This window comes from Cricetulus griseus, chromosome 2 (genome assembly GCF_003668045.3).
Source record: "Cricetulus griseus strain 17A/GY chromosome 2, alternate assembly CriGri-PICRH-1.0, whole genome shotgun sequence".
Lineage (NCBI taxonomy): Eukaryota > Metazoa > Chordata > Mammalia > Rodentia > Cricetidae > Cricetulus > Cricetulus griseus.
The window spans coordinates 444,021,312-444,037,277 of record NC_048595.1 but is presented as its reverse complement, the minus strand read 5'-3'; positions in this window follow the sequence as shown (position 1 = coordinate 444,037,277).

Genomic DNA, 15,966 nt, shown 5'->3' with positions numbered 1-15,966 from the left:
AGATATGGGAAGAAGACAGAATAAGAACTCACTCAACAACAGAAAGACTAATGTGACACCACCAGAATCTAGGGACTCCACACCAGCAAGGTCTGAAAAGCTCAACACAAAAGATGAAGAAGAAAGGGACCTCAAAAATTATCTCAGCAAGATGATAGAGACCTTTAAAGAGGAAACAAGAAAATTCCTTAAAGAAATAGAAGAAAAAGCAAGCAAAAATTTACACGAAATGGAGGAAAAGACAAAGCAAAAAATTCAAGAAATAAACAAATCTCTTAAAGAATCTAAGGAAACACAAGAAAAAAAAACCAACCAAACAAGTGAAGGAAGCTCTTGAAACAGTTCAAAGCATGAAAGCTAAACTAGACACAATAAAGAAAACACAGAATGAGGCAATGCTAGAAATGGAAAGGCTGGATAAACGATCAGGAACTAAAGATGTAAGTATAACTAATAGAATTCAAGAGATGGAAGAGAGAATCTCAGTTACTGAAAACTCGCTAGAGGATATACATTCATCGACCAAAGAAAACCTCAAGTCCAACAAATCTCTAACACAGAATATCCAGGAAATATGGGACACCGTGAAAAGACCAAACCTAAGAATAATAGGTATAGAAGAAGGCGAAGAAACACTGCTCAAAGGTACAGAAAACATATTCAACAAAATCATAGAAGAAAACTTCCCCAACCTACAGAAGGATATGCCTATGAAAGTACAAAAAGCTTACAGAACACCAAACAGACTGGACCACAAAAAGAAGTCCCCCCGACACATAATAATCAAAACACCAAATCTACAGAATAAAGAGAAAATATTAAGAGCCACAAAGGAAAAAGGGCAAGTAACATACAAGGGCAAACCAATCAGAAACACACCCGACTTCTCAATGGAAACTCTGAAAGCCAGAAGGTCTTGGATAGATACCCTACAAGCACTAAGGGTGCATGGATGTCAACCCAGACTACTGTACCCAGCAAAACTTTCAATCACTATAGAGGGAGAAAACAAGATATTCTATGACAAAAACAGATTTAAACAATACATATCCACAAATCCAGCACTACAGAAGCTTCTGGAAGGAAAACTCCAACCCAACGAACATGGCTACACTCACAAAAACACAGGCAATAGATAATCTAATTTTACCAAACACAAAAAGAAACAGGAGGGCGAAATCCACACACAATGACACCACCAACAATAAATCCAAAACAAACAAGAACCAATGAACAATGGACATTAATATCCCTAAATGTCAATGGTCTTAACCTGCCCATAAAAAGATACAGGCTAACAGAATGGATACAAAGACAGAATCCATCCTTCTGCTGTTTATAAGAAACACACCTCAACTTCAAAGAAAGGCGTTACCTCACAGTAAAAAGATGGGAAAAGATTTTCCAATCAAATGGGCACAAGAAACAAGCTGGTGTAGCAATCCTAATATCTAACAAATTAGACTTCAAACTAAAATCAATCAAAAGAGATGAAGAAGGGCATTTCATACTCATCACAGGAAAAGTCCATCAAGATGAAGTCTCAATCCTGAACATCTATGCCCCAAATACGAAGGCACCCACATTTGTAAAAGAAACATTACTAAAGCTCAAACCACATATAAAACCACACACAGTTATAGCAGGAGACTTCAACACCCCCCTTACACCACTAGACGGGACCACCAGACAGAAACATAACAAAGAAACAAAGGATCTGACAGAAGTTATGACCCAACTGGGTTTAACAGATATCTATAGAACATTCCATCCAAACACAAAAGAATATACCTTCTTCTCAGCACCACATGGAACTGTCTGTAAAATTGGCCACATAGTAGGCAGCAAAGGAAACCTCCACAGTTACAAAAGAATTGAAATAACCCCTGTATCTTTATCAGATCACCATGCTTTAAAGCTAGAATTCAAAGGCAATACAAATTACAGAAAACCTACTTTTTCGTGGAAATTCAATAACACCCAATTGCACCATTCCTGGGTTAAGGAAGGAATAAAAAAAGAAATTAAAGACTTCCTAGAATTTAATGAGAATGTAGACACAACATACTCAAACTTATGGGACACTTTGAAAGCAGTGCTAACAGGAAAGTTCATAGTACTAAGTGCTCATATGAAGAAACTGGAGGAAAGTCACATTAGAGAATTGACAGAACAACTGAAAGCATTAGAGCAAAAAGAAGCAAACTCACCAAGGAGGAGTAGACGCCAGGAAATAATCAACCTGACGGCTGAAATCAACAAAGTAGAAACTAGGAAAATATTACAAAGAATCAATGAAACAAAGAGTTGATTCTTTGAGAAGATCAACAAGATAGACAAACCTCTATCCAAACTAACCAAAAGGCAGAGAGAGAGCATACTAATTAACAAAATCAGAAATGAAAAGGGGATATAACAACGGACACTGAAGAAATCCAGAGAATCTTCAGGTCATACTTTGAAAACCTGTACTCCACAAAATTTGAAAATCTAAAGGAAATGGACAGTTTTCTAGATAGATATCACATACCAAAATTAAACCAAGAACAGATAAGCAGTTCAAATCAACCTATAACCCCTAATGAAATAGAACAGTCATCAAAATCTCCCCAACCAAAAAAAGTCCAGGGCCAGATGGCTTCACTGCAATTCTACCAGAAATTCAAAGTACAGCTAATAACTGTACTCCTCAAACTGTTCCGCACAATAGAAGCAGAAGGGACATTGCCAAACTCTTTCTACAAGGCTATAATCCAAGCCACACAAAGATATGACTAAGAAAGAGAACTACAGACCAATATCCCTCATGAACATGGATGCTAAAATAGTCAATAAAATATTGGCGAACCAAATCCAAGAACATATCAGAAAAATCATCCACCATGATCAAGTAGGCTTCATCCCAGGGATGCAAGGATGGATCAACATACAAAAATCCATCAATGTAATCTACCATATAAACAAACTGAAAAAGAAAAACAACATGATCATCTCACTAGACATTGAAAAAGCCTTTGACAAAATCCAACATCCCTTCATGATAAAGACCTTGGAGAGAACAGGAATAACAGGAACATATCTAAACATGATCAACGCAATATACACCAAACCAACAGCCAACATCAAACTAAATGGAGAGAAATCTCTAAAATCAGGAACAAGACAAGGATGTCCACTCTCTCCATATCTTTTCAATATTGTATTTGAAGTTCTATCTAGAGCAATAAGACAAGAAAAGGGGATCAAAGGGATACAAATTGGAAAGGAAGAAGTCAAACTTCCACTATTTGCAGATGATATGATAGTGTATATTAGTGACCAGAAAAACTCTACCAGGGAACTCATACAGCTGATAAACACCTTCAGCAAGGTAGCAGGATACAAAATTAACTCAAAAAAATCAGTAGACCTACTATATACAGATGATAAATCTAATGAGAAAGAAATCAGGGAAACATCACCTTTCACAATATCCACAAGCAACATAAAATATCTGGGGTAACACTAACCAAAAAAGTGAAAGACCTGTACAATAAGAACTTTGAGACTTTAAAGAAAGAAATTAAAGAAGATACCAGAAAATGGAAAGATCTCCAATGCTCTTGGATAGGTAGAATCAACATAGTAAAAATGGCAACCTTGCCAAAAGCAATCTACAAATTCAGTGCAATCCCCATCAAAATCCCAACACTGTTTTTCACAGATATTGAAAGAACAATACTCAACTTTATATGGAAAAATAAAAAACCCAGGATAGCCAAAACAACTCCTTACAAGAAAGGATCTTCTGGAGGCAGCACCATCCCTGACTTCAAGCTCTATTATAGAGCTATAGTTCTGAAAACAGCTTGGTATTGGCCCAAAAATAGACAGATAGACCAATGGAATCAAATTGAAAACCCTGATATTAACCCACACACCTACGAACACCTTATTTTTGACAAAGGTGCTAAATCTATACAATGGAAAAAAGATAGCATCTTCAACAAATGGTGCTGGCACAACTGGATTCGGACACGCAGAAAATTGCAGACAGATCCATACCTGTCACCATCACGAAACTTAAGTGCAAATGGATCAAAGATCTCAGCATAAATCCAGCCACACTAAATCTTCTAAAAGAGAAAGTGGGAATTACCCTTGAACAAATTGGCACAGGACACTGCTTCCTGAACATTAAGCCAGTAGCACAGACATTGAGGTCTGCAATTAATAAATGGGACCTCCTGAAACTGAGAAGCTTCTGTAAGGCAAAGGACACAATCAGTAAGTCAAAACGACCGACCACAGAATGGGAAAAGATCTTCACCAACCCCACATCTGACAAAGGGCTGATTTCCAAAATATACAAGGATCTCAAGAAGCTAGCCACTAAAACACCAAACAATGAAATTAAAAAGTGGGGTGCAGAACTAAATAGAGAATTCTCAACAGAGGAATCTGAAATGGCTGAAAGACATTTGAGAAAGTGCTCAAAATCCTTGGCCATGAGAGAAATGCAACTCAAAACAACTCTGAGATACCACCTCACACCTGTCAGAATGGCTAAAATCAAAAATACCAATGACAATCTATGCTGGAGAGGATGTGGAGAAAAAGGAACACTCCTCCATTGCTGGTGGGATTGCGAACCTGTAAGACCACTCTGGAAATCACTATGGCAGTTGCTCAGAAAAATAGGAATCAGTTTACCTCAAGATCCAGCCATTCCTCTCTTGGGTATATACCCAAATAGTGCATGTTCATACAACCAGGATATATGTTCAACCATGTTTATAGCAGCATTGTTTGTAATAGCCAGAACCTGGAAACAACCTTGATGCCCCTCAGCTGAAGAATGGATTGAGAAATGTACATTTATACAATGGAGTACTACTCAGCAGAAAAAAGCAATGGAATCTTGAAATTCACAGGCAAATGGATGCAACTAGAAGAAACCATCCTGAGTGAGGTAACCCAGTCACAAAAAGACAAACATGGTATGTACTCACTCATATATGAATTTTAGACATAGAGCAAAGGATTACCAGCCTATAATCCTCTTCACCAAAGAAACTAGGAAACATGAAGGACTCCAAGGGATAAATGGGCCCCAGGAATGGGAAGTGGCATGAATTCCTGAGCTAATTGGGAGCATGAGGGTAGGGGAGAGGGAGCTGCCACAATAAGAGCACAAGAAGAGGAGTGGAGGAGAGGAAATGGAGGAGCAGAAATACTGAGTTGGGGGAAGAATAGAGGAGAGAGAGCAGGATGAAAGATACCATATTAGAGGAAGCCACTATAGGTCTGAGGAGAGATCTGGCACTAGGGAGATTTCCAGAGACCTACAAGGATGACACGATCTGACAATCCAGGCAATGGTGGAGAGGATAACCTAAAAGCCCTTCCCCTAAAATGAGATTGGTGACTACTCTTTATGCCATCCTAGAGCCCTCATCCAGTGGCTGGATATACACTGAGCTGAAATCTGGAATTTAGTTGAAGAGAGGGAGGAATGAAGAGCGAAGGGGTCTGTACCAGGTTGGAGAAACCCACAGGAACATTTGGCCTGAACAAGGTAGAGCACATCGACCCCAGATGCTGTCTTGGAGGCCAGTACAAGACTGATCCAGACCCCTGAACATGGATGTCAATAAGGAGGCCTCTGCACTCCAGGGAGCCTCTGGTAGTGGATTAGTATTTTTCCCTGGTGCAAGAAGGGACTTTGAGAGCCCATCCCACATGAAGGGATGCACTCTGGCCCTGGACACATGGGGAAGGGCCCAGGCCCAGCCCAGGAAGATTTGGTGGACATTGCTGAGCCCCCTTTGAGGGCACTACCCTGCCTGGGGAGTGGAGGGTGGATGGGGTGGGGGGTAGGTCGGGGGTGGGGGAGGAGGGATGGGGGTGAGGGGAGGGAGAGGGAGTAGGGATTTACATGTGAAACAAGCTTGTTCCCAACTTGAACTAATAAAAAAGGAAGAAAAAGAAATACAGATTGATTATAATCAAAACATAAAAATACTAAAAGTTCACATGGAAAATGTTTTATACATGGCTAAGGTTGGTTTTACTGACTTAATATTAGAGATGCTGTCTATATAAAAGTACAAACCTTAGAAGTGACAATGCAACAAAAGACTCCACAGACAAAGTGATGAGCAATGCAAAGCATTGGAAAAGTGTCAAGATGCAAGTGCAAGTTGTAAAAAAAAATGACCCAGCACATACAAAGAGATGATACATGGCAAGGAAAGTATTTCAAGGCTGGGAAATGAAACAGGATTGGGCATGGCACAGAAGATAAAATTCAAATGAACAGTCAACATGAAGAGATTTTAAATCACAACGATTAGTTATTGGTCATCTGTGAAAAACTGGACTGTGATGCTGAGTATTGTTTTTGTTTCCTTGTTGCTGTGGTAAAATACTCTGACAGAGCAAACAAAGGAGGAATAATAACTTGCTCCGGTTCACAGCTCAAGGTGGTTAATCATGGCCTCAGAAGTCCAGGCAGAGGGAGGCTGAAGCAGCCATCACATAACTCCAGATCCAAATTCCAAATGTTGCTTTCAGCCCAAAACACCGTGAAACATTCAGATATGTTAGCTAAACCTTGTGTTGGTGGGGGTTGCACAGACAGCTTGGCACATCCCTCTATGAAGGGGAGCTCCCAGTGAGCAACTGGCCTATTGATGATGTGGTTGCATTGAGTCTCCCATATCCTTGTAATAGCCCTTCTTTGTGAAGGTTTCATGATTCATAGATCTCCTCTCTATAATAAACGGAAAACTTATAAAATTCTGCATTATCTGTGCCTCCTACCTATTTGATGGTATTTGACTTAATGAACATTTGGGGTTGTCCAGGTTCCCTGATTCTGGCCCTGTGTGACACAATCAGGAAGCAGGTGTTGATGACTGCTTGTTGCTGAGAAATCCCTTGTACAGTCTAGACTCTCACCTAGGGAATGGTGCCACCCACAGTGGGCAGGTCATCCCACCTCAATTAATATAATCAAGATAATCTCTATAGATGCTTGAGGCCCATCCCCCAGGGGATTCCAGATCTTGTCAAGCTGACAACACTAACAACCATCAACATGTCTAACCTCAATGAAGAGAAATTCAAATTTCAATGGTTAGTTTAAACATGGATGGATTAAACACTTACATTTTATTGATAATTGTGGCTGCTCTTGGCCACTAAGTCTGAGTATCTGGCGAAATCCTGGAGATTTGGATGAACCACAAGACTCCTGGTCCTTTTCTGAGAGAATGTCTCCCACCTTTATTGTGGAGCAGCCTTATATACAAACTTACAAAAAACCTAGGTCAAAGGGTTCACAACGGGATATTGATCCCAGTAGGGTGAGGTCAGGAAAACAGGAGGTACCTATGGTTATGCTGGAAAACAACTCTTAGAGACCTCATAGGGGCTGGGTTTCAACATCTCCCCCTTCTTTATATATAACAAAACAGTTATCAAGTAAGAACTATAAGATTTTAACCTTTCTATCTTAGTGTGTTACTATAACTATCTATCTTCAACTCCATCAAAGACCATAGAAGGATAATACATAAACTCTAGAACTGACAGAGACACCTTGCTTCCTAGACAGTCACCCAAAGTTTCTTGGTAATCTTGGGGCATCCATCCTTAGCCTACAGGCCACAATGTATCTGGCAGACTTCTCAGCAAAGCAGGAAATTCTAAACTGCCCACCTGCATTGGCAGTTTGTCTGTCATCTTTCTTCTGTGTCCTGTAGAATGTATGGCAGACTCTTTCATGAAGCAGGAAATTCTAAACTGTCCTGCATTGGAAACAGTTTAGGCAAGAGTAGCTTCTTACCCAAATGGCTGGTCTTGCCATGTCAAAGTCAAACTCTGTAAGGATGTAATTGGTGTCCCAGGAGCAGTTGTGTCTCACTGTCAAGAAAAACCCTAAACCATTTAAATGCCATATTTTCTGTAAGTCTTTGAAAGGTTTGAAGAATATCTATATATCTAGAAAACCTAACTAGTATCAACAAATGAAGATCCATTCCAATACAAAGTATCAACAAATGAGGATCCATTCCAATACAAAGTATCATTTCTATATCATATTCCTTTTTCCTTTTAAAAGTGAATGACTGTGACCACTACCATTTCTAACTGACCAAATTTAAATGAAAACAAATATTTGGATCACCTGGGCACTGCTTCAGGGGGTCCTGCTCCATGAAACTATACCATACCAGCCCTTCACCCTCCATGGAAATAAAAGCAGACACCCCCCACCCAGTAACCTGTACTTTAACAACTGTTGCTTCTTCCCCAGCAATTAACTATTTAAAGACAACACAATAGCATTCTTTTGTTAACAGTCACACATTTACGATCACATTTCATACATACATATGTGGCCACACCATACATACAGAACATATATATATATATATATATATATATATATATATATATCAAACTCACAAAGGAGAGGAGGTGTGAGGGAGGGATGGCCATCCTTACCATAGCTTGGCATCTTTGGAGGGTCTTGAGGACTGCCGCATCTTTGTCCATTCCTCTGTGGTCTTTTGTAGGGCCTGGGTCTTTTCTTTATCCACTTGGACATATTCTCCTTTCTCATCTGATGTGTCAGATGATGTGGATGGCTTTCAATGAGGGCTCTGGGAGACTGGCTGAAAGTCCTGGGCTATGTAATTCACATTGCCAGTACTCGGAGAGAAGCTGGCATTCCTTGCATTTTCTGTCCTTTGGCTTATGCATTGGTGCAAGTGTTGATACTCCTGAGGTACACTGCAAGGCAGGCTGGATGTGGCTTGGCACAGGTAGCTGGCTAGAGTGTGAAAGGGCTGAGGACTTTCTTACTCGGAGCAGGTGATGACTGGAGCTGTTAAATTCAGCTGGAGAAGAGCGGAGACTATGACTGACTGAAGAAAGGTTTCTCAGGGCATCAGTGCTCTCTTTAGTCTGACTGAAGCCACAGATCTGGCAGATGCTCTGGACTCATCTATTCATGTCAGCCTCTGTCTCAGCCACCAGGTAGAAGGTACACTCATTGGTCTTGATATCAATCATAAACCTCTTTTGGAGCTCTTTTTTGTTGAAGGTCAGACCTACATCGAACTGCTTACAGAAGTTTAGGTTGATGATCCGAAGGGGTTTCTTGGAGTGTTCATTCTTATAGTGTTCTAGAGCATCAGGCTCACCACTCATTTGACCACTCCGCAGGATAAACCAGCATTTCTTCCAAGCAGAGTGCCCCGACTTTTTCTCAGGAGGCGATTTCTCCAGCCAGCCTGTGCACACCACATTGTTGCTGGCTGACTGGAGCCCGCAGCAGGCTCTACTGGACAAGAGCATGGGCTGCTGGGTCAGCTGGCTGCTGGTGCACAGCTCAAGGGGGAGGGATTTCTCAGTGGGGGATTTCCCGTGTTTCTTTAATGATTTTCTTAGCATTATTACTTGATCCAAAGTTAAAATGAATCTTACCAGTACCTTGTCTCTTGAAACTTTCTGTGTGATTGATTGTGATCTCTATTCCAATCCAACTCTCTTAGGAGTTGAAGCACCCCATTTCAGTGCTTTTACAATCCAACTCTTTCAGGAGTTGAGGTACCTATTTTCTAGTACATTTTGCAATCCACCCTCACAACTCCTTACTTGTCTTACCAGCCTTCTGAGGGTGATCTCTCAGGGTCCCCTTTCTTTCCTGATCTAGGTGGAACCTCCATCTGTGGCTGCTCTTGGCCACTAAGTCTGAGTATTGGAGAAATCTAGGAGATTTGGATGAACCACAAGACTCCTGGTCCTTTTCTGAGAGAATGTCTCCCACCTTTATTGTGGATCAGCCTTATATACAAACTTACAACAACCCCAGGTCAAAGGGTTCACAACAGGATATTGATCCCAGTAGGGTGAGGTCAGGAAAACAGGAGGTACCTGTGGTTATGCTGGAAAACAATTCTTAGAGACTCCATGGGGGCTGGGTTCCAACAGATAATGTAATATTTACAAGATAGGTAGCATCCTGTATGGGACAGGAATGCCATCTTTAACTGGATACCTCACAAGAACACTCAAAACAAAAATATTTAAAAGAAACCCTTTAGTTTTCCCTTCTCAGCCTCCTCTTTCCCCACTTCTGACTTCTCCACTCAAGTCCGGCACTGATTCTCTTCCCTTGAACTTTCTTTTCCATCTCACACAGTCCTCTCACATTTTCCCCATCATTATCTACATCATAGGTACAGGTTTAAGATGGGAACTGATGATATGTGTTAGAATATATAACGAAGTCTTCCTCACTGTTTCCAGAGGACCGCCAGGAATGTTGCTTTGCAGCTCAACAGTGGTCTCTGTAGATCCATAACAGTAGACAAACGTTGTCTGATTTGAGTTGACTTCACTGTTCTTCAAACACAGTCAAGTTGACACTACAGTGCCAAGATGACCCATTTCCCACCCCTGCAAACCCAGGGTCATTGCACTTATTTTTTTTTCCGACTTTAAAATGTAGTAAAATATACATAGATACAATTTATTCTTTTAACTATTTTAGAGTGTCTTTTATGGGATTGTGTGCATTCCATTGTTGTGCATCCACCATTACTAACCATCCCTAGAAATCTCTCTCCTTCCCCACTAAAATTTGTATCCATTGAAAAGAACATGTTTACTCTGTAGCAACCAAAAATCATGGTACTGGAATGAAAGAAGTCACACAGACTAGTGGGATGAAATAGGAAGCCAAGTAATCAACAGAGAGAGAGGGGGAGAGAAAGAGAGAGAGGGAGAGAGAGAGAGGGAGAGAGAGGAAGAGAGAAGGAGAGAGAGGGAGGGAGAGGGAGAAAGAGGGAGAGAGAGAGAGAGAGAGAGAGAGAGAGAGAGAGAGAGAGAGAGAGAGAGAGAGAGAGAGCTCCAAATGATTTTCAACAGCTGCACCAAGAGTCTGTGGGGTGTGGAATGTTCTCATTGGTGAACAGTATGGCAAACTGGATGTCCATATGCAGACAGACACAAAGGCCCATTCACTCACAAGCACACAAGTTGTCTCAGAATGAGGAACGGTGTAAGTGTGAGGGTGACAGCTGTGAAGCTACTAGAGTAAAGCTAAGGAAGAGTCCTCAGGACATGGGCTCCGGCAGAGATGTGCTGGATCCCCAAAGATAAACAACAAAAGCAAAACAGACAAAGAGCTCCAGACAAACTCAATTCCATCAAACTGAGAAGCTTCTGCACAGCCCTGGGAACAATTGGAGAGAGAAGAGGAGGCATGGCGTGGAAAGGGCAGCTTCTTTAGTAAGTGCTGCTGAGAAAACAGGATCTAAGTATAGAGTACTAACACGGGCTCCCACTCTCTGAAGCTTTACAAAAGTCAACGGGAAATGCAATGATGACTCTAACAGGAGACTGGAAACTGAAAACATACTGGAAATCACAGGGTAACGCCTCAAGATCGAGGGAAGAGCAGTGACTCTCTGAATGGGATGCCATTGTCCACAAATAAGGGCAAGAACTGGCAAGTAGAAATGGATCAAATTAAAGCAATAATAATAATAATAATAATAATAATAATAATAATAATAATAACCCCAAAACCAAAACAAGAAGCAGAGTGAAGAGACACCCTACAGAATGGGGGAAAATTTGATGGCATCTGTTCATCTGGCAGGGGATTCATTTCCAGAATGTGTACAGAACTAAAAATATTAAATACCAGGAAAGTCAATAAACCAGGGAGCGAACCAGGCAGACAGTTCTCAAACTAAGAAATCTAAATGGCAATAAATACATGAAAATGATCAACATCTTTGGCCATCGAGGAAGTATAAACCAAATCAAGAGATTCTATTTCAGCCACTACACAATCACTGTTTTCAAGAAAACAAACAAATACCAAGTGCTGACACAGAGGAAGGGCTGCGGGGGCAGACTTAGACACGGTTGGTGGAATGTAAATTAGCCCTGGCGCTATGGAAATCAGTGTGAAGTTTCTTCAAAAACTAAAACTGTAATTTGCAGATAATCCAAATATATCACTGCTGGATACAGAATGAAAATAACCAAAGCCAGCTCACTGGAGACACCTGCACATCCATGTTTATCCAACACTGTTCACAACAGCCAAGTCGTGCAATCGGTGCACAGACACATCAACAGCTTGTGGTATATACACACCAGGGGTTTTAATTATCCACAAAGAAGAATGAAACTATGCTGTTTGCAGGAAAAGGAATTGAATGAGAGGTCACATGGCTAAGTGAAACAAGCCACTCAGTCATATACAGTATATTATGTTTTGTTTTGTTTTTTCTCACAGGTAGATTTGGAGGAGGAATGAAAGTAACAGAGGGGCCCCTGGAAGTGGAGAATCACCGAGGGAGTGAATGTGATCAAAACACGCTTTGTTGTATGGTCATGTTGTAATAAAGCCCGCTTCTTTGTATGGTTAATATGTGCTAAAAGAAAGATGCTTACCCTGAGAGTCTCATCACACAGAACCCTCAAGAGAAGTTACACACACGCTCCAGCCACTGGATCTGCCCAGGATTCAGCTCTGCTTTGTGGAATTGTGAGGACGTTTCAGCTTCCACAGCAGTACTCTACAAATACCCGACAAGATCATCTTAGAAAGAGAGGAGAGTTTGTTTGGATTTTCTCTCTCTCCCTTAAATTTTTAAAGTAAAAGCTTAATTTTTATTTTTACTCTTTATTCTTTTTAATATTTGAAGCTACAAAATTCCCACAAGCAAAGATTTAGTTGAATCCCTTGAACCTTGATACATTGCATTTTCAATTACATTGGTTTTTTTATTAATATCTTTATTTTTGGAAAGTTCCATGCAATATATATAATATATGCAGAGACACTAACCCACTCCAGCAAGTGGCTCTGGCAGGCCTTGCCCTTCTCCGCATTCCCCCTGCCTTGCTAAAAACCATTAGATGACATTCCTGAAGCTAGCCACCAAGGTCTATTCTCTTATTTGGCCACTTCCTCCTCCTGAGGCTGACCACCAAGGTCCAACTATGGAAGTAGGGAAGTCCAGAAATCGGAAGGCCCCTTTGGTTCACTTAATTAACTCGCCCAATTAAAATTAAACACCTCATCTTAATTCGGGGGTTTCCCCTTTACCTTTATAAGCCACCATTTGCCCAAGTGCCTGTCTCCCCTCCATCCAGAGGCAGTCCTTTGTCTCCCCAGGACAGATACCCCTCCCCCTCTCCCTTACCCCTATCTCCTTTCCCACTGCATCCTAGCCCATTCTAACACAGACCTCCCCTTCTGCTCTTAGAAATTGCACCTGCAAGGTCATTTGCTGCTGTTTTCTGCCTGAGTCAGAAAGCAGCCACTTTAACTTTTCTTTCCGGCTTATAAAGGATCTCTCCATGAAAACAGGTGGTTGGGTGTAGTTTGTGCCTAATCCGTGGTCCAGGAGGGACCACTGCTGTGTGCCCGTCCCCTTCAGGGTATACTGATCGTATCTATACACCACTATTCATTCTGACTCCTCTGCTGCCCCATCAGTCTCTGTCTCAGCTTTAAGTCCTCTTTTTATTTTTATTTACTTATCAGGAACCCTCTGAGTCCAATTAGTGCTGCCCCTACACACTTGAATGAATCTCTTTCCCTCGGAGAGTTTAAAAATACTTTCTAAATCCCCCTATAATTTCTTGACAAATACTTTATTTGTAGTTTGTGTAATAATATAAAATTTGTATTGCATTGCTACATCATTGACAAATCTCTGTGAGTTTTCTAACATTTCACCTATTGCTGATTTTTTTGTGATAACCAGAGTAAACCATTCATATGATTTTAAACTTTTAAATATGTTTTATGGCTTAGCATAAGACAAATCCTGAATAATTTTTCATGTGGGCTTGCAAAGGATACTTACCCCTTTGATGTTGGGTCTAGGGTTTTATACAAAGCTGTTAGGACACATTGGGTGTTGTCTTGTTACCTGCGTGTGGGTGCTTTATAAGGACAAGGGATTCATTTCCTGAGCAATTTGAGGAAGTGAAATTCACCCAAGAGCCCCATGTCCAGCTTTTGTTGAGGGTCCTTTAGGCTGGGTCACCACATGACAGAGAGGAAAAGGAGGGAATCACCTCCTGCAGAAGTTGTCAGGGGCAGGGAGTGGCTTCACTTTATAGTAACTTGTTCTTAACAAAATGTGACAGCAAATGCCTTCGATTCTAGAACTTGGCAGGCAGAGGCAGGAAGATTGCTGCAAGTTGTAGGACAGCCTGGATTACATGGAGAGTTTCCAACCAACCATGACTATAAAATGAGACTCTGTCTTAAAATATTAAAACAAAACAAAAGCAAAAACTACTCTCGTGAGAACTACCTCACAAGCTGGGCATAATTCATCCCCAGGGCCACGTCCCACTGGCCCAATCATCTCATACTCAAAAGTCAAGAACAAAAGAACAAAGGGGCCAGAGAGAGTGAACTCCATGGTGGGAAGAGAGCTGTGGACTCTAGCTGAGAAACTGGCCCGCTTTCTCCCACTTCTGGAGGCTCCCATGGTCCTGCATGTTAGAGACTAGTCCATCCTCGTCTCATCTCCACTCTCTGCTTCCCCTTTCATATTTAGTAAATGTCCTCACACAGAGTGGGGGCTTCATTCTGGCACGCCACAGAAGTTTACCATGTATATAGATCAACTCCTATTCTTCAGACCCCTTTCCCTTTCCTGTCCCCATCCTTCCTGCCGGCTCCTGTCCCCTCCTCACACAGGCCCCTTCTACTGCCATGCCTTTGTTATTAAATCTGAGTCTTGCATGTGAAAGAAACACACTTGTTAGTTTTAGTCTGGCTTATTTTGCTCAACAGCTCCAGTTATATCCGTATTTCTGGAAATGATATAACTTCATTATTCTTTATGGTTAAACAAAACTCTGTTATGCTAGAAATGATGAACTTATGGGAGCAGAGAGCAGAATTGTGGCTATTAGGCTTCAATGTGGGTCTTTTAACAATGGGGAAACGATTGGTTTAAGGATATAAAACTGCAGTTGGACAAGAGTTGTACATGGACTCTGTGAAGTCTTGAGGTCTACTGAGAGCATGATAAATATGGTTGATAACAATATGCTATATTTTAAAAGTTGTGAGATAGTATACTTTAAGTGTTCTCAAAACAAAAATGATGAATATGTGTGATATAACATGTTAATTGGTTTAATTTAGCCATGCCATTGTGAACATACTGTATTATGTATCATAATTGTGCATGACTTTATTTATGAGCTAAATAAATGAATGAAAAAAAACTCCGTTATGTACTTATATCACATTTTTAAATTTATCTGTTGATGGACTTCCAAGCCAATCACATAACTTGGCTACTTTGAACAGTGCCACAGTGAACACAGAGCTGCATCTCTGTGGTAAGACTTAGATCCCTTCAGATGGACACCAAGAATAGTTTGTCTAGGTCGCATGGCAGTTGTATCTTTAGTTTTTAGTTATAAGGATTGGTTTTTCTTCACATTCTTATCAGTATTTGTTGTTGTTTGTTTCCTTGATAATGCTGTTCTAACTGTAAGATGGAATAATATTCCTATTTTTATTTCCCCAATGGCTAAGGATGCTAAACATATTTTCACGTATTTATTGGCCATTTGTAATTCACCTTTGGAGGACTATCTATTCAATTAATTTGCCTCTTTATTGGTAGTGCCATTTGGGCTTCGGTATTTTAAGTTCTTTGCATATTCTATTAACCACTGTCACAGGCATAGCTGGTGGCCTTCTTTGTGACTCGAAGCCATCTCTTCACTGTTGGTTGTTCTACATGTTACCCATGAACCCTTGAGTTTTACACAGTCCAAAAGACCAGTCCCTGCTCTTGTCATCTGGACTGTTGGAGCCCTCTTCAGAAAACCTCTGTCTCTGCTATGCCTTGAAGTGTTTTCCTAGAATTTTCAGAATTGTTGGTCTTTCGTTAAGGTCTGATCCACTTT